A 19,064-nucleotide genomic window follows, 5' to 3' on the forward strand; every position below is an offset into this window, starting at 1 on the left:
ATGCCACAGCCTTTTACTATGTGGATCACAATCAACTGTGGAAAATTCTTCAAGAGATGGGAATACCAGACCACCTGACCTGCCTCTTGAGAAACCTGTATGCAGGTCAGGAAGCAGCAGTCAGAACTGGACATGGAACAACATACTGATTCCAAATAGGAAAAGGATTATGTCAAGGCTGTATTTTGTCACCCTGTTTATTTAACTTATATGCAGAGTACATCACGAGAAATGCTGGGCTGGAAGAAGCACAAACTGGAATCAAGATTGCCGGGAGAAATATCAAGAACCTCAGATATGCAGATGACACCACACTTATGGCAGAAAGTGAAGAAGAACTAAAGGGCTTCTTGATGAAAGTGAAAGAGGAGAGTGAAAAATTTGGCTTAAAGCTCAACATTCAGAAAATGAAGATCATGGCATCTGGTCCCATCACTTCATGGCAAATAGATGGGGAAACACTGGAAACAGTGGCTTAATTTATTTTTCTGGGCTCCAAAATCACTGCAGATGGTGATTTCAGCCATGAAATTAAAAGACATTTACTCCTTGGAAGGAAAGTTATGACCAACCTAGACAGCATATTAAAAAGCAGAGATATCACTTTGTCAACAAAGGTCCGTCTAGTCAAGGCTATGGTTTTTCCAGTAATAATGTATGGATGTGAGAGTTGGACTATAAAGAAAGCTGAGTGCTTAAGAATTGATGCTTTTGAACTGTGGTGTTGGAGAATACTCTTGAGAGTCCCTTGGACTGCAAGGAGATCAACCAGTCCATCCTAGAGGAGATCAGTCCTGGGTGTTCATTGGAAGGACTGATGTTGAAGCTGAAACTCCAATACTTTGGCCACCTGATGTGAAGAGCTGACTCATTTGAAAAGACCATGGTGCTGGGAAAGACTGAGGGCAGGAGGAGAAGGGGACGACAGCAGATGAGATGGTTGGATAGCATCACCGACTCGATGGACATGGGTTTGGGTGGACTCCGGGAGTTGGTGATGGATAGGGAAGCCTGGCGTGCGCGGTTCATGGGGTCGCAAAGAGTCGGATATGACTGAGTGACTGAACTGAACCGAACTGAAATGTAATCACTTAGATTCTGTGAATAGGGAAGAGAAGAGAACCCAGAACTGACTTTTAGTGTATTCCAGCATTTAGAGATCAGGTAGAAGAGAATGTAACTATAAAAATTTGAGAAGCAATCAGTGATGTAGGAAGACAAGGAATGTGGTATTCTGGCAGCCAGACAAAAGTTTCAGAAAGAATGTAGTGATCAGCTATTTAAAAAACTGTTGAGAGGCTGAGCATGAAGAAAAAAAGATCACTGCATTTGGCAACATGGCGGTCACTAATGACCTGATAATTTCAGTGGCAGGGAGGATGGAAATGATTGAGTGGCTAAAGGTAGAGAACTGGAGACTGTGATGAAGCCAACTCTTTCCAAATGTTTAACTGAGAAGGAAAGCAGAGAAGTAGAGTAGTAACTAGAGGCAGATAGGGGTTCAAAGGCAAGTTTTGCTTTTTGTGTTCAGTGTTTTTAAAGATGGGTGCTAAGGGAAATTAGTAAATTGCAGGGAACGATGCAGTGAAAAGATGGAAATTGTTGATGGAACAGAGAAGGGGAGAATAATGGGATGGATGTGGGATGTGATTTTTTTCAGGCAGTGTAGGAGGGCTGAAGAGGAGGAAGTGATATGAAATAACATTCCATGTAGTCAAAGCTATGGGTTTTGAATGTATGAATGAATGTGAGAGTATGCATGTTGAGAGTTGAACCATAAAGAAAGCTGAGCGCAGAAGAATTGATGCTTTTGAAATGTGGTGCTGGAGAAGACTTGAGAGTTCCTTGGACTGCAAGGAGATCAAACTAGCCAGTCCTAGAGGAAATCAGTCCTGAATATTCATTGGAAGGACTGATACTGAGGCTGAAACTGCAATACTTTGGCCACCTGATGCAAAGAGCTGACTCATGGAAAAGACCCTAATGTTGGGAAAGATTGAAGGCAGGAAGAGAAGGGGACGACAGAGGACAAGGTTGAATGGCATCAACGACTCAGTCGACGGGAGTTTGAGAAAGCTGCAGGAGATGGTGAAGGACAGGGAAGCCTGGCATGCTGCAGTCCATGGAGTCGCAAAGAATCAGACACAACTGAGTGACTGAACAACAAGAACAACCTTCTGTAAGAATGGGAAAATTTCTCTACTGGGGAAAACATAGTACCTCTGGGCAGAGAATGCCCATTGGAATTGGAGACAATGAATTAAAAAACGAGACTAATCAGCATGATTTAGCTGCTTAGATGAAAGTGTGAAGAAGTTGTATTGCTGGGTTTAGCCAGGATTAAAGTTTTTCAGGCGTATGTGGTAGAAGATTATGGCAGAACCCTGTACTCCCTCTCCTCCAACAAAATCCCTAGGGCTTGATAGTCAACAAAGGTTTGACATCCTGAGAACCAAGGAAGGGGAAGTGCGTAGGCATGGGTCTCTTTTATTAAGAATAATATTCTTCATTATATTAATAAACCAACTCACTTCCCCTCCTTTCAGAGGAAAGGGTTGTATTGAGTGTTGAGTTTGCGTATTTTACTTTCATAAGCACATAGTTGGAGTTAAGTCTGAGTTTAAATTCCAGCCTCTCTTCCTATTAGCTATGACCTGTCAAATTAAGCTCTCTTGGTCTAATTTCCTCATTTCTAAAACGAGGATCATGAAACCTACGACAGAATTGCTATGAGGATTAAGCAGCACTCATAAGGCAATGGCATACAGTGGAAGGAGCATGGGTTTTGGGTGTCAGAAAGACTTATGTGTGAATCATTTAATAATTCGATCTCCTTAGGTAGGTTATTTCACTGCTCTGTGCCTCAATTTCATCGCTGGTAAAATGAGGATTATAGGATTATAATATCTACCTTGAAAGCTAGGAGTAATATTGGTTCAACACAGAGCTCAAATGGTGAGAACTGGCTCAGGATTCTCTCATCTATGTATCATCTATCATTTATCTTTCTATATACCTATTCATCTATCTTATGTATATTTGTCTATATTAGGAATATATATTACATATATGTGTATCTTATTATATAAAGCTTTTGGAACAAAATTTTAAACACAGTAGACGCTTAATAAATATTATCCTTATCTTTCTTGCAGTCCATTCTCCTAAAGCAATAGTTCTTTTTTTGTTTTTTTAATTTTATTTTATTTTTAAACTTTACAATATTGTATTAGTTTTGCCAAATATCGAAATGAATCCGCCACAGGTATACCTGTGTTCCCCATCCTGAACCCTCCTCCCTCCTCCCTCCCCATACCCTCCCTCTGGGTCGTCCCAGTGCACCAGCCCCAAGCATCCAGTATCGTGCATTGAACCTGGACTGGCGACTTGTTTCATACATGATATTATACATGTTTCAATGCCATTCTCCCAAATCTCCCCACCCTCTCCCTCTCCCACAGAGTCCATAAGACTGTTCTATACATCAGTGTCTCTTTTGCTGTCTCGTACACAGGGTTATTGTTACCATCTTTCTAAATTCCATATATATGCATTAGTATACTGTACTGGTATTTTTCTTTCTGACTTACTTCACTCTGTATAATAGGTTCCAGTTTCATCCATCTCATTAGAACTGATTCAAATGTATTCTTTTTAATGGCTGAGTAATACTCCATTGTGTATATGTACCACAGCTTTCTTATCCATTCATCTGCTGATGGACATCTAGGTTGCTTCCATGTCCTGGCTATTATAAACAGTGCTGCAATGAACATTGGGGTACACGTGTCTCTTTCCCTTCTGGTTTCCTCAGTGTGTATGCCCAGCAGTGGGATTGCTGGATCATAAGGCAGTTCTATTTCCAGTTTTTTAAGGAATCTCCACACTGTTTGTTCTCCATAGTGGCTGTACTAGTTTGCATTCCCACCAACAGTGTAATACCTGGAAAATTTTAAATGCCTACTAGGCAGCCTAGCTGCATGCCTTTCAGCCTGATGGACAAGGCCTCCACCTTTTGGCTTTCCAAACAAACTCCTAAAATGTTCTGTGTAATTTGATGACAGGCAGTCTATACTCTTGCAACCAACAAGTACATGTTTGAAGCAGTAGTTCTTGACCTTAACAGTACATGAGAATACCCCGAGGAACTTAAAAAACAAGACAAAAGAAAACTGGATCCCACCCCCAGAAATACTGTTCTGGAGTAGCTCTCTGGCCTGTAGTTTTTGAAAGCTTCTGAAGTAAATCTAATTGCTATCAGGGTTAAGAATCAGTGCTAGAGTCATCTTTCTAAAGCCCAAGTGACACTATGTTGCTCCTCTGCTTAAAAATTTCTCATGATTTCGGTGGTGGTCTAGTGGATAGGAATCCGCCCGCCAACGCAGGGGAAGTGGGTTTGATCTGGTCTGTGTGCCACAACTACTGAGCCTCCTTGCTTCAACTACTAAAGCCTGCATACCTAGACCAGAGCCCATGCTTCACAAGAGAAGCCATGGCACGGAGAAGCCTGCATACTGCAACAAAGAGTAGCCCGCACACTGCAGCAGAGAGTACCCCAACTCGCCGCAACTAGAGAAAGCCCAAGCAGAGCAATGCGAACCAGCATAGCCAAAAATAAATAAATCCATTTTAAAAAATTTCTCATGATTTCCCATCATCTACTGAGTGTGGTCTGAGCTCATGTGGCATGTATGCTAGACCCCAAGCGGTGATTCTCAGCACTCTCAGGACGCATGACACACTCCCATAAATAACTTTGGCTTGGGTTCAACTGCCTCCAGTTCTCTTACTTGCTAGTTGTGTGATCTCAGGCAAGTTGCTTATCCTCTCTAAGCTTTAATTTTATCATCTAATTTCAGCTATGCCTCTTCTAACTCTGAACATTTGATCCTATTTTTCTTTCTTCTTGGAATGTCCTCTCTCTTTTTGCACTATGGGAAACACCTTATCTTCAAATTTCAGTTTTATGACTTATGATTACCAGGACTTCCCGTGGCTCAGATGGTAAAGTGTCTGCCTACAATGCGGGAGACCTGGGTTCAAACCCTGGGTTGGGAAGATCTCCTGGAGAAGGCAATGGCACCCCACTCCAGTACTCTTGCCTGGAAAATCCCATGGACGGAAGAGCCTGGTAGGCTACAGTCCATGGGGTCACAAAGAGTCGGACACGACTGAGCGACTTCACTTTCACTTTCATGATTACCAAAGGGGTGGGGGGGCATGAAGGGATAAATTGGGAATTTGGGATTAACATATATATATATATGTTATATATATATATAACATATATATATATATATATAAACTGGATAAACAACAAGGGTCTATTGTATAGCTCAGGGAACTATATTCAATCTCCTATAATAACCCATAATAGAAAAGAATCTGGGGACTTCCCTGGTGATTCAGTGGTTAAAACTTCAGCTTCCAATGATCCAAAATCTTGAAAACAAGATGGAGTTACAGATAAATAGCCTGGAGACAAGGATTGAGAAGATGCAAGAAATGTTTAACAAGGACCTAGAAGAAATAAAAAAACTTCACCGTCCAATGCAGGCGGTGTATGATCCATCCCTGGTTGGGGAGCTAAGATTCCACATGCCTCCTGGCCAAAAAACATAAAACATAAAACAGAAGCAACACTGTAACAAATTCAATAACGACTTATAATGACCCACGTTAAAAAAAAAAAAAAACTTTAAAAAAAGATTCTGAAAAAAGAATATGTGTGTGTGTGTGTGTGTGTGTGTCCGTGTGTGTGGTGTTGCTGCTAAGTCACTTCAGTCGTGTCTGACTCTGTGCGACCCCATAGATGGAAGCCGACCAGGCTCCCCCGTCCTTGGGATTCTCCAGGCAAGAACACTGGAGTGGGTTGCCATTTCCTTCTCCGGTGCATGAAAGTGAAAAGTGAAAGGGAAGTCGCTCAGTCGTGTCCAACTCTTAGCAACCCCATGGACTGCAGCCTACCAGGCTCCTCCATCCGTGGGATTTTCCAGGCAAGAGTACTGGAGTGGGGTGCCATTGCCTTCTCCGACATATATATATATAGTGGATATATATACACATATAAAACTGAAGCACTTTGCTGTATACCCAAAACATTGTAAGTCAACTATACGTCAATTAAAAATCAGTTTATGTGTTCTCTGCTAAGAAGCTTACCTTGAATGTCCCCTTCTTGACATAGTCCATCTTCTTTCTCTGAGTTCTTATGGCACTTTGTAAATGTCTCTGTTTTAGCTGTTGCATTTTAATTGTTTTCCACATCATCACATACCAGACTGTAAGCTTTCTGAGGGCTGAGCCTGTATCTCATTTATCTTCATATTATGTTGGCCTAGCATGGATACTGTTTCATCCTGAAGTGATCAATAAATTTTGTTGAATGAATAAAGTGAAATAAAATAGACAAAGATTCCTGAAACTGCCAATCTTGTGGATTCAGCAAAGAACCTGTATCTTTTGCTTGGTGGTTTGGAATAAATTGTGGCTGAGCAAGTAAATAACGTCAAATGAAAACTGTCAGACTGATACCATTTTCTACTGTGACAATGTCCAGCTGACTCATTAAAGGACCATTTCCTCTTGAGAAAAAACAAAACAATTAAAAACCATTGTCAATAAAAGTGGTAAGGACTTTGAATCATGGTTTTGTATAACTGGAATTTCTCCAAAAACCAGTATGGTCTGACTGGTAGACACACATGGTTTCCCAGCTGTAGCAAGTGAGTACACAAACTTTGTATAACACTGCAGTGGGGTTGGTTGGGATATCTTGTTGTTATGGACAGAGTGACCCCTGCATGCCCTAAATGTATGTTTTTGAAAATCTTTTTCTCCTCCACTCCCTGCTTCTCATTCAACAAATTTTGTTATTGTTTTCACAGTGTGCTTGGCATGGACTTGGGCCTGGAGATGCAGAGATAGATATAGTTCTTGTTTTCAAGTAGCTTGAAGTCTGCTAAGGATAGTGACTAAAGTCTGTTAGAACCTGTTTTAAAACAGAGCAAGCACTGTAACATGAGTTACAGGAGGTAAGGGAGTGTTCGGGCTCTGGTGTCAGAATGGGGCGGACTTCGTAGGAAACTAGGAAAAGTTTGTAGAGGAGGTAAAGCTTGCAAACCCTTAAAAAAATTGATGTTGATGAGTTAGATGACAGGCAAAGCTATTCTGAACAAAGGGAACAGTAGCAACAAACTTAAGGGGTTATGATGATCCCTGTTGTGTTTGGGGATCTACTGGTGGTTCAACAAAACCAGAAGTGGATGATGCAGCAAGAGATGGAGCCGAGCAGATGGGTAAGGACTAGCTCCTGTACCCCTTATGAGCATGCCAAAGAGCTTGGACTTGATCTTGTAGGTACTGAGAGCCCTTAAAGGATGTCAAATCACTGATATAAACAGTGTTTTAATTTGAAAAGATCATGCTAGCAGCAACATGGAAGGGAGGCAAGTCGAGTCAGGGAGATCAGAACATCGCAGTAATAGTCAAGTGAGGGAAGAATGCTGTAGCAAAAGGGAGGAGGAGAAAGCAGATCAAAAAGATGTGAAGGTTTCGATGTTGATCGTACTCCCTTAATGATTGAATGTAGGAAGACAGGGAGAGAGAAGCAGCTCCCAGGTCTCAAACTTTGGTGACTCGGTGAGGGGAGCTCTGTTTATGGGGATGGGAAATATTGGAGGGCTAGGATAGTGTAAGAGCAATATGCTGCTGCTGCTGCTAAGTCACTTCAGTCGTGTCCAACTCTGTGCGACCCTATAGATGGCAGCCCACCAGGCTCCCCCGTCCCTGGGATTCTCCAGGCAAGAACATTGGAGTAGGTTGCCATTTCCTTCTCCAATGCATGAAAGTGAAAAGTGAAAGTCAAGTCGCTCAGTCATGTCCGACTCTTCGAGACCCCATGGACTGCAACCTACCAGGCTCCTCCATCCATGGGATTTTCCAGGCAAGAGTACTGGAGTGGGGTGCCATTGCCTATAAGGTTTAATTTTAGAAATTTTAATTATATTTAATTATTTTATTGCTTTACAATGTTGTGTTAGTTTCTGCTGTACAATGAAGTGAATCAGCTATATGTACACACATATCCCCTCCCTCTCGGACCTCCCTGCCCCTATCCCACGCATCTAAGTCATCAAAGAGCACCGAGCTGAGCTCCCTGGACTACACAGCAGCTTAAATAGCTTAAATAGGTGGTAGTATATAGAGTAAAGTTTAATTTAAAAAAAAATTATTGTAGGGCTTCCCTGGGGGCTCGGTGGTAGAAAATCTGCCTGCCAAAGCAAGAGACACAGATTTGATTCCCGATCTGGGAAGATCCCAGATGCTGCAGAGCATTTAAGCCCATGTGCCACAACTATCGAGCCCATGTGCTAAAGCTACTGAAACCCGTGTGCCCAAGAACCTTGCAATAAGAAGCCGCAATGAGAGGAAGCGGTGCAATGAGAAGCCTGCAAGCAAAGGCACTGCAATGAGAAGCCTGTGTATAGCAACTAGTAATTCCACTTGTCACAACTAGAGAAATAAAATAAAATTTAATTTTAGTTTTTATTTTTGGCTGTGCTGGGTCTTTGTTGCTGTGCCCGGGGTTTCTTTAGTTGTAGAGAGTCAGGGCGACCCTCTGGTTGTTGTGCTCGGGCTTCTCGTTGCAATGGCTCCTCTTGATGCAGAGCATGGACTCTAGGCACACGGGCTTAAATAGTTCTGGTGCGTGAGCTTAGTTGCCTTGAGGCACACGGAATCTTCCTGGACCAGGGATCAAATCTGTGTCTCCTTCATTGGCAGGCTGACTTCTATCCACTGTACCACCAGAGAAGTCCTAAAGTTTAGAGAACAATTGAGTTTGAGATTTCTGTGAAACACCTAAGTGGGGTTTCTAATGATCATTTGGAAATAGGAATTACTAGTTCTTTGCAAAGGGAGCTAGAAACTTCTAGATCACAGCTTCAGGGTCTTATAGGTAACAAACCTGCAGCCGTTCACACTTAGACAAAAATCTCACTTTCCCGGGGGCTAATTTTTTAATATCAAATTCTCAAGACTGACCAATACTCTAGTCCTTTAGAAATCCAAATCAAGGGCTTAAGAAATCCAGATTCATACACTTTTTGTACATTTCTGTTTTGCCATCGAGTTGAATGTACAAAATGTTAAGAGTAAAAGTATGGAATGTACTTTTCATGTTTTAATGACAGTAATGTGTGTGCTTAGTCGCTAAGTCGTATCCAACTCTTTGTGATCCCATGGACTGCAGCCCTCCAGGCTCCTCTGTCCATGGGGATTCTCCAGGCAAGAATACTGGAATGGGTTGTCATGCCCTCCTCCAGGGGATCTTCCCGACCCAGGAATCAAACCAGGGTCTCCTGCATTGCAGGCGAATTCTTTACTAGCTGAACTACAGGGGAAGCCCCTTAATGACAGTAAATGCAGTGTAAATATGAGCACTCAGATATGCCTGTAATCAGACCAGAATTCAAGTAGGCTTTGCCAGGGCCAAAGCTGACCTCAAGGTGGCACTCCAGTCTCACTGGAATAAAGGGCTTTGGCATCATCGTATTCACCTCGAAGTGGACAGTCCACACTGAAGTAAAGAGCTGGCATAAATTCTGTGTCCACAGACCCCAAAGTTAAACTTTCTGGGAGAATTTATAGGGAAGGAAGTGTGTTTGTGTGTATGTTTTAATCCACTCTGATCTAAGGCTGGATCAGCACAAAGGGTATAATATGATAGAAGGTCTCCATCCAAAAAAGACATTTCACCAGGGTTCACAACTAACCAAAATAATATCCTCATTATTATGTAATAATAATTAATAATAAGTAGCTACATGTATTGGTGGGCTTCCCTGGAGGCTCAGTCGGTGAAAAATTCATCTGCCAGTGCTGGAGACTCAAGAGACACGGGTTTGATCCCTGGGTCAGGAAGATCTCCTAGAGGAGGGCATGGCAACCCACTCCAGTATTCTTGCCTGGAGAATCCCATGGACAGAGGAGCCTGGAGGGCTACAGTCCATGGGGTTGCAAAGAGTCAGAAACAACTGAAGCAACCGAGCACTCACACACAGTGAGGACCCCTATTGTGAATTTGAGGCCTCTTCCTGAAACTCTTCACCACCTATAAGAAACAGATATTTAACTCTGTGGGAGAGGGAGAGGGTGGGGAGATTTGGGAGAATAGCATTGAAACATGTATAATATCATGTATGAAACGAGTCACCAGTCCAGGTTCGATGCACAGTGCTGGATGTTTGGGGCTGGTGCACTGGGACGACCCAGGGGTAGGGTGGGGGAGGGAGGAGGGAGGAGGGTTCAGGATGGGGAACGCGGGTATACCTATGGCGGATTCATTTCGATATTTGGCAAAACTAATACAATATTGTAAAGTTAAAAAAAAAAAAAAAAGAAACAGATATTTACATAGTCATGAAATATGGCCCATGGTGTATTTATCAATTATCAATAGCAATTTACAGTGGCGAAATCTAGCTGGTATGTTGAGACAGTGAAGTATAAATGAGAAAGCAAATGCAATAAAATACCAGTATTTGTGCCATAGAGAGATTCTTTTCCTTTCACAGTGGAAAAAAATAGGGTACCGGACCTGATTGGCCAGCAGTGGAGCAGAGGAGAAATTTCTATCTTTGATCTTCATCTGTGAAAGCCCAAATCCCACAAAAGTTTCCAAATGAAATATTTACCTTTCTAAGGGGTAGAGAATTATTGGTGAATCCTATACTCTATAAAGGAAGACTCCCAAGTGAAAGACACAAATAATAAAACTCCAGGATAATATTATTGTACTGACCATACACAGCAGAGGTGGGAGTTAGTTGTCCTTACTCCTGCAATGCTTAATCAAGAGTGTCCAATCATATTTATACAGCATTTTTTAAATGCCTTACGGACATCAAAGCCAAAAAGCTTCTCTGCCTCTCTAGGGGTTAATGTGAGCATTTTGTACATCGTCACCCTAATAGAATGACCAATTTGCCTGAGTTGTTTTTTTTTTTTTTTTTTTCCCTTTAAAGAGCTGTTATTTTAGTGAGAAGGAAAAGATGTCCAGAGAAGCTTTTTGTTCAACCTGTCGGTGTTTGCATGATTTACAGTATAATTAACCAGCCCTGGAGCACCAGCCGACCAGCTCCTTTCACTATTCATCATGTTTCCAGTGACTTTAGATCATCAGCTCTGCTGGGAGGAAATACCTCCTCCTTAGAGATGTAAAAATATTGTGTCCCTGATCATTCCCACAGGCGGAATGTGACCCATCTTTGTATTAGTATTGTTTTTCAGACCTAAGGGATTCCTCCCCTATCCCATTATTTTTGCCCGTCATTACTCTCAGAGCTAAAATGTAATTAAGTAATTACATGCAGAATCTAATAATACTTATGAAGAATTTTGCTATTTGATTGCTTATAGTTACTAGAACATATTTGTTAAGATATGAAAGTCTGTAACTCAAAATCTAAAACAAAACACCTAACAAATGCATAATAAATATCATCACGAAAACTATTTTAAATCTCTATATTCAAACCTTGCTAGGTACCTAAAAAACTTCAAAGGTGTCTACTTTGGGTCCAATAACTCTTCTTCTAAAAAGTTATCCTAAATATACACCTCCAACAATATGAAAATACAAATGCACAAGGTTAATAATTGCAGTACTGTTTGTATTTGCAAAATATGGGACACTGTAAATGCCCATCAGCGGAAAGAAATTGAATAAACTATTGGTACAAACACATAATTGAGCACTATATATCTGTAAGAGAAACTGAAGATGATGTCTATAAACTGACAAGGAATAATTTCAAGGATATACAATTCAGTGAAAAAAAGCAAAGAACAAAAGAGTATCCACAATATGCTGCCTTTCGTGTAAGAAAAAAAGGGAAGTGAGAAAATACACAAGTGACTTTTTTGACCAAAAAGCAAACCAGGAAGGATAAACCAGAAATTAATGAGATTACTGTTACTTACAGGAAGTGGTTGGGAATGAGGTTGAAACGGTGAGTAGAAGACAGAAAGTGATATTTCTCTCGAATATTCCTCTTTGTATGGTTATGTCTTTTGGAGCCATGTTAACGATTCATATATTAGGCAGAACGCATACACACAGAAAAAGAGGAAAAGCCTAAAAATGGAATACAAATAAATCAGCCTAGGTTTTAAATGAATGAAAGTGAAAGAAAGTGAAAGTGAAGTCTCTCAGTCATGTCCGACTCTTTGCGACCCTGTGGACTGTAGCCCTCCAGGCTCCTCGGTCCATGGGATTCTCCAGGCAAGAATACTGGAGTGGGTAGCCATTTCCTTCTCCGGGGGATCTTCCCGACGCGGGGATCGAACCCAGGGCTCTCGCATTGCAGGCAGATGCTTTAACCTCTGAGCCACCAGGGAAGCCCTTAAATGAATAACCACATGGAAAAACGTGTATATATGTGGGACAGAGAATTAACCGAACCCAAGGAAATTTAGAATATATATTTGTTTGGCTATATACTCTCAGACTAAAGAAAAAAGGAACTGTAAGTGCATATTAAACTTGGCTTGGTTTTTTGCAATAGTTGGTTTTTTTTTTTTTTGGTAGCAGTTCTAAAACTACTTTCTATGTATTCTGAGATTGGGTAAATAAATACACATATAAATATATTATGGACAATGAGTTCAAATTTCTCACTGAGAGAAAAGAGCTTTACAAATATGGAAAGAAAGAAGAGTAGAATGAATTCTATAGTACTGGATTAGAACTGGACATGACAACCCTTCCAGTGAGAAAGACCAGAAGCAGTGTTACCCTAGGAGCAAATTCTGTTTGCTAATAAAAAGATCCATGACTCCTTGAAAGACTTGCTTATTCTAGAGCTAGATCTGGGAAAGAATACACACACACACACACATAAGAGGAAAAGTCTAAAATGGAATGCAGGCAAATCAACCTAATGGTTTTAAATGAATAATACAATCACTTGGAAAAGCAGGTGTATGAATATGAGACAGAAAATTAACTGAACCCAAGGAATTTAGAATACATTTTTTTGCTATATGCTCTCAGACTAAAGAAAAAAATGAACTGTAACTAAATATTAAACTGTATGCAGTTTTTGCAATGGTTTGCAAAAAATATATATTTTTTTTGGTAGTAATTCTAAAACTACTTTCAGTGTATTTGAGATTGGGTAAATATTTATGGACAATGAAATTCAAATTTCAAAGAACAAGATGAATCTTGAACTCACTGTATTAAATGAGTAAATTAGGAAATGCTCAAAAAATGGTGGGACATACCAGAATGACAAAAAAAAAAAACTACACTGAGAGACTTCCCTGGCAGTCCGATGGTTAACTCTAGGCTTCCAATGTAGGGAGCTCAGATTAGATCCCTGGTCAGGGAACCAAAATGCCGCATGCCTCATGGCAAAAGGAAAAAAAGAGCTATACCAAAGAGACTAGTACGAGCCAAATCTGGGACAACGAAACATAAACAATGAAAGCCGGGTATTATAACCCATTGAGTAAAATAAGAATATATCAACATATAGATAAATGAAAAGAGTAAAGAATGTGGAAGAAGATAAAGTGAGTCCCAGTAGAATGCCAGCTAATAAACATAGAAGGAATGATGGAATTTAAAAAATCACACACAGACACAAATAATTGCTTTTTTAATAAATTAAAAAATAATTTATTTAAAAAAATCACATACACAAAAGAAAAAAAAAATCACTATTTGACAGCTGTCACTCTAATAACTGAATGATTGATGGATGGTAAAATGAGTGGGTGAATTTGGATGAGAAACAGGATATTTACATGACAAAGTATGTTCTTACAAGATATTAATTACAAAGAAAAAAGTAGTGAATTTAGAGTGGAGAAATTGTCGGACGCCGTGTTAACAAAATAATCGAAATAAATGATAATGCAAATTAATAAAATAACAATATTTGGGAAATCTTGGTGAGACGTTCACAGGAATTTTGAGTACTGTTTTTACAACTTTTCTGTAAGTCTGGGATTATATAAAAAGAAAAGATTAGGAAGGTAATTAAAGCACTTTTGAGGTGTTTGCTAGGCTATAGCAGACAAAGGTCATAATCAGTATATAGGAAGTTAGTTCTGCCTACCTCCTTGGAGACCAGTTTATGGAAAGTCATTGTTGGGGAGTAGGGTGTGTCAGGAGGGCAAAAATTTTATTAAATGTTCCCTTGAATGATATTTTAAAAATTCTTTTTGAAATAATATAAACCTGTTGAAAAAGAATTTTTGATAGCAATTAAAAACATGTATATATAGCTGAATCATTTTGTTGTACACCCGAAAATAACAAACCATTGTAAGTCAACTGTACTTCAATAAAAATAAAATAAAATAACAAAATACATAGCTAATTAAAAATGAAGATTTTTTGTACTTAAAATCTAAGCAAAAGAATTCTATAACTTCTACGCAAAATACTGTATAAAAAGAAAAGCACTAAAATTCTAGTAATTTACTGAAATAAAAATCAACACGATGTTCAAAAAAATAAATAAAATTTAAAACTCTCTACTATGTACCAGAGACAAATTCTTTTTCTAGTCTTTAAATAACTAGATGCAGATTTAAATCCCAGGAAACATACAAATCAAAGAGATTTTAAAGCATTTAGAATGAAGTAATTTCTGTTCTCTTCCCAGATAGTAAATTTAATAGAGATTTCTGATGATGATGGCACTTATAAAGCTTTGATGTTACTGATGCAGAGATACACTCCAAAACTGTTTTTCTCTATCACATAGAGATAAGTCGAAGATCATTGAAAAGAACTGTCCTAGGTAACAAATACTACTACTGCGATGACTTGTTAGACACTGTTCTAAATATTGTTCACATGTTAATAATCCATTTAATGTCACTGCAACCCTGTCTAATAGTGTCTAATAGAGCAGTGGACACTATTATTAGACTCAGTTTACAATTGAGAAAATCAAGGTTCTCAAACTTCCTTGATTAACTGTGCTGTTAGTGTCTCAGTAGTTTTTTCATGGCAACTCAGGCCAATACCTAGTAATTCCATTAACAGAGTTGTTAGGGCCAAATATCTTAACATCTTCCCTTGAAAACAAGGGCTTCCCTTGTGGCTCAGCCTGTAAATAATCTGCCTGCAAAGTGGGAGACCTGGGTTTGATCCCTGGGTTGGGAAGATCCCCTGGAGAAGGGAAAGGCTACCCACTCCAGTATGCTGGCCTGGAGAATTCCATGAACTGTATAGTCCATGGGGTTGCAAATAGTCAGACTCAACTGAGCAACTCACTATCCACTATCACTATCTTAACATCTCTCTGTGATTTCACAACTTAGTAGCCATTAAAATACATGTAAACTGAAAGAGAAAATATATTCTTATTTTATTGTTAAATAATCATCAGTTCAGTTCAGTCCCTTAGTCGTGTCTGACGACTCTTTGTGACTCCTTAGACTGCAGCACGCCAAGCTTCCCTGTCCATCACCCACTCCCAGAGCTTACTCAAACTCATGTCCATTGCTAATGGGATGGATGAGCCTGTTGAGTGCTGTGTGTGTATCTGTGTGTGGGGGTGTGTTCAGTCACTCAGTCATGTCCAACTCTGCAACCCCATGGACTGTAGCCCACCAGGCTCTTCTTCTAGGCAAGAATACTGGAGTGAGTTGCCATGCCCTACTCCAAGGGATCTTCCTGACCTAGGGATTGAACCCACACCTCTTGCATCTCCTGCATTGGCAGGTGGATTCTGTCCAGCTTTGAAAACTTTGAGCTCAGATCAGACACTGACACACTCATTTCCTGTTCCACACTGATATTAATGCAGTACTTGCTTTTCATCACAACTGCAGAAAATCCAACTCTTCAAAGACATGGCATCACTGGCACTTCCCTGGTGGTCCAATAGTTAAGACTCTTCAGTCCCACAGGCAGGGGGCCTGAGGTTGCATCCCTGGTTGGGGAACTAAGATCCCAGATTTCACATGTTGTAACTTCCAAGCCCACACACCACAACTAGAGAAGCCTGTGGTCATCGAAGACCCAGCACAGCCAAAAACAAATAAACAAAATTATAAACAAAGAAAAGACATGACATTATCTAAAGGATAATAGTCTAATGCTGGAACCATGATCTATCTTGGTGTACTAGAAGTTCACGTGGTTTCAAACAGATGTTGAGTATCACTGTGTTGCCCTTGAAACTTTAAAATATTCTATGTTGCCCCATTAACTTGCTGCTGTGGCGCTCTACAGTGCCTTGGGGCACAGTTTGAGAACTGTGGATCTAACACAGAATTATTACTCAGTCTTGCAGACAAAAATTCTTAGGGGAAAATCAAAATCAGAGTAGTGTGAACATTAACAAATTGAAGAAAGAGTTAATATTTTACAAATCTTGTTCTCTATGTATCTCTTCAATGCATGTTTTTTATTTTGTTTTTATCTGACTGCTTTGGGATAGATTATTTAAAAATAATTTTATTGAAACATAGTTGACTATAATATTTTATTAGCTTCAGGCATACAATATAGTGATTCAATACTTTTATAGGTTATACGGCATAGACTTCTATTTTGCAGATAACAAAACAGAAACAGAATCATCTGGAATGAACAATAAAATGTTCACATCATATAGGTCAAAGGTAAGTGCTGGCATTTAAGGAGTGGGGAGCAAGGACAGTGCATGATAAATGGTTTAGCTGATAATATATGTAATAAAAATATTTTATACTACCAAGCACAGAGAATGAACTCAAGGAAGTTTGCAAGTTTAATTGAACCTCTCTCTTTTTTTTTTTGTTATTTCACTTGGTTTTTGTTTGCTGTTTTTTCCTTTCCTATATTTCACTCAGTTGCTTAAAATTTTAATTTATTTTTATTCCCTCTACTGATTTGGAAATTAGGTATTCTACTTCTATTCTTTTAGTGATTAACCTTAAAATATTAACAAATCTTATAATCCTTAATGTAAAGAATAAAGTTCATCAGCAGGTCTAGTCTCCTCTCTCATAATACAAGGACTGAATGGTAGAATCCCTTACATGCAATTTCTTTCTCTCATCCTCTATATTACTCTTGTTGAGCGTTTTATTTTCCTTTTGTTTTATTTTTAATTTAATTTTTTATTAAAATGATGCATGAACTAATCTTAAAATTCTTTTTTTTTTTTTTTTTTTTTGGCCTCATAGAATGAGTTTGGAAGTTTACCTTCCTCTGCAATTTTTTGGACGAGTTTGAGCAGGATAGGTGTTAGCTGTTCTCTAAATTTTTGGTAGAATTCAGCTGTGAAGCCGTCTGGACCTGGGCTTTTGTTTGCTGGAAGATTCTTGATTACAGTTTCAATTTCCGTGCTTGTGATGGGTCTGTTAAGATTTTCTATTTCTTCCTGGTCCAGTTTTGGGAAGTTGTACTTTTCTAAGAATTTGTCCATTTCTTCCAAGTTGTCCATTTTATTGGCATATAATTGTTGATAGTAGTCTCTTATGATCCTTTGTATTTCTGTGTTGTCTGTTGTGATCTCTCCATTTTCATTTCTAATTTTATTGATTTGATTTTTCTCCCTTTGTTTCTTGATGAGTCTGGCTAATAGTTTGTCAATTTTATTTATCCTTTCAAAGAACCAGCTTTTGGTTTTGTTGATTTTTGCTATGGTCTCTTTTGTTTCTTTTGCATTTATTTCTGCTCTAATTTTTAAGATTTCTTTCCTTCTACTAACCCTGGGATTCTTCATTTCTTCCTTTTCTAGTTGCTTTAGGTGTAGAGTTAGGTTATTTATTTGACTTTTTGCTTGTTTCTTGAGGTGTGCCTGTATTGCTATGAACTTTCCCCTTAGGACTGCTTTTACCGTGTCCCACAGGTTTTGGGTTGTTGTGTTTTCATTTTCATTCGTTTCTATGCAAATTTTGATTTCTTTTTTGATTTCTTCTGTGATTTGTTGGTTATTCACCAGCGTGTTGTTCAACCTCCATATGTTGGAATTTTTAATAGTTTTTCTCCTGTAATTGAGATCTAATCTTACTGCATTGTGGTCAGAAAAGATGCTTGGAATGATTTCTATTTTTTTGAATTTACCAAGGCTAGCTTTATGGCCCAGGATGTGATCTATCCTGGAGAAGTTTCCACGTGCGCTTGAGAAAAAGGTGAAATTCATTGTTTTGGGATGAAATGTCCTATAGCTATCAATTAGGTCTAACTGGTCTATTGTATCGTTTAAAGTTTGTGTTTCCTTGTTAATTTTCTGTTTAGTTGATCTATGCATAGGTGTGAGTGGGGTTTTAAAGTCTCCCACTATAGTCTACGGCCATACCACCCTGAACGCGCCCGATCTCGTCTGAACCTCTCTTTTAAGCAAATTTGTTACTTGAAAACCTGAATGTTTTAAACCATTATACAGGGGCTTGATTATTTTACAAAAGATTATTATTTAAGATTCCTTGGTACATCTAAAGTATGATGTGGTTCATTGATATTAAAATGAATGCTGAATTTTTTAATGCATTAGTTGATAAAATATCTCTCTGCTGTTTACATTGCATTTTGAGTTTCTTTTCAAAAAATTTTATTTATTTGCTTATTTTTGGCTGTGCTGGGTCTTCATTGTGCACATGGGCTTTCTCTAGTTGTGGCAAGTGGGGGCTACTCTCTAGTTGGCATGTGTGGGGTTCTCATTGTGGTAGCTACTCTTGCTGTGGAGAATGGGCTTAGTAGCTTTGGGGGCATGCGAAATCCTCCTGGACCAAGGATTGAACCCATGTCCTCTGCATTGGCAGGCAGACTCTTAACCACTGGACCACCAGAGAAATCCTGCATTTTGAATGTTCTGTCTTTTAGGAGGATAGGAAGTAAAAATTCATCTCCTAATTGTCAACAGAAGAAAATGACATACAGAGAGAAGCAGTGAGTTTATTTAGCATCGTGTATTCAGAAATGAAAAGGCATCTCCTACTCATTTGGGTTGTAAAAAACTCATGTTAAAAATCGCACCTGGCATTTTATTACCAAAAACTATAGTTCTTTTCACAATAAGGTGATGATATATAACAATCAATAAATA

The sequence above is a fragment of the Bos indicus genome, chromosome 19 (genome assembly GCF_029378745.1).
Source record: "Bos indicus isolate NIAB-ARS_2022 breed Sahiwal x Tharparkar chromosome 19, NIAB-ARS_B.indTharparkar_mat_pri_1.0, whole genome shotgun sequence".
NCBI classification, from domain to species: domain Eukaryota; kingdom Metazoa; phylum Chordata; class Mammalia; order Artiodactyla; family Bovidae; genus Bos; species Bos indicus.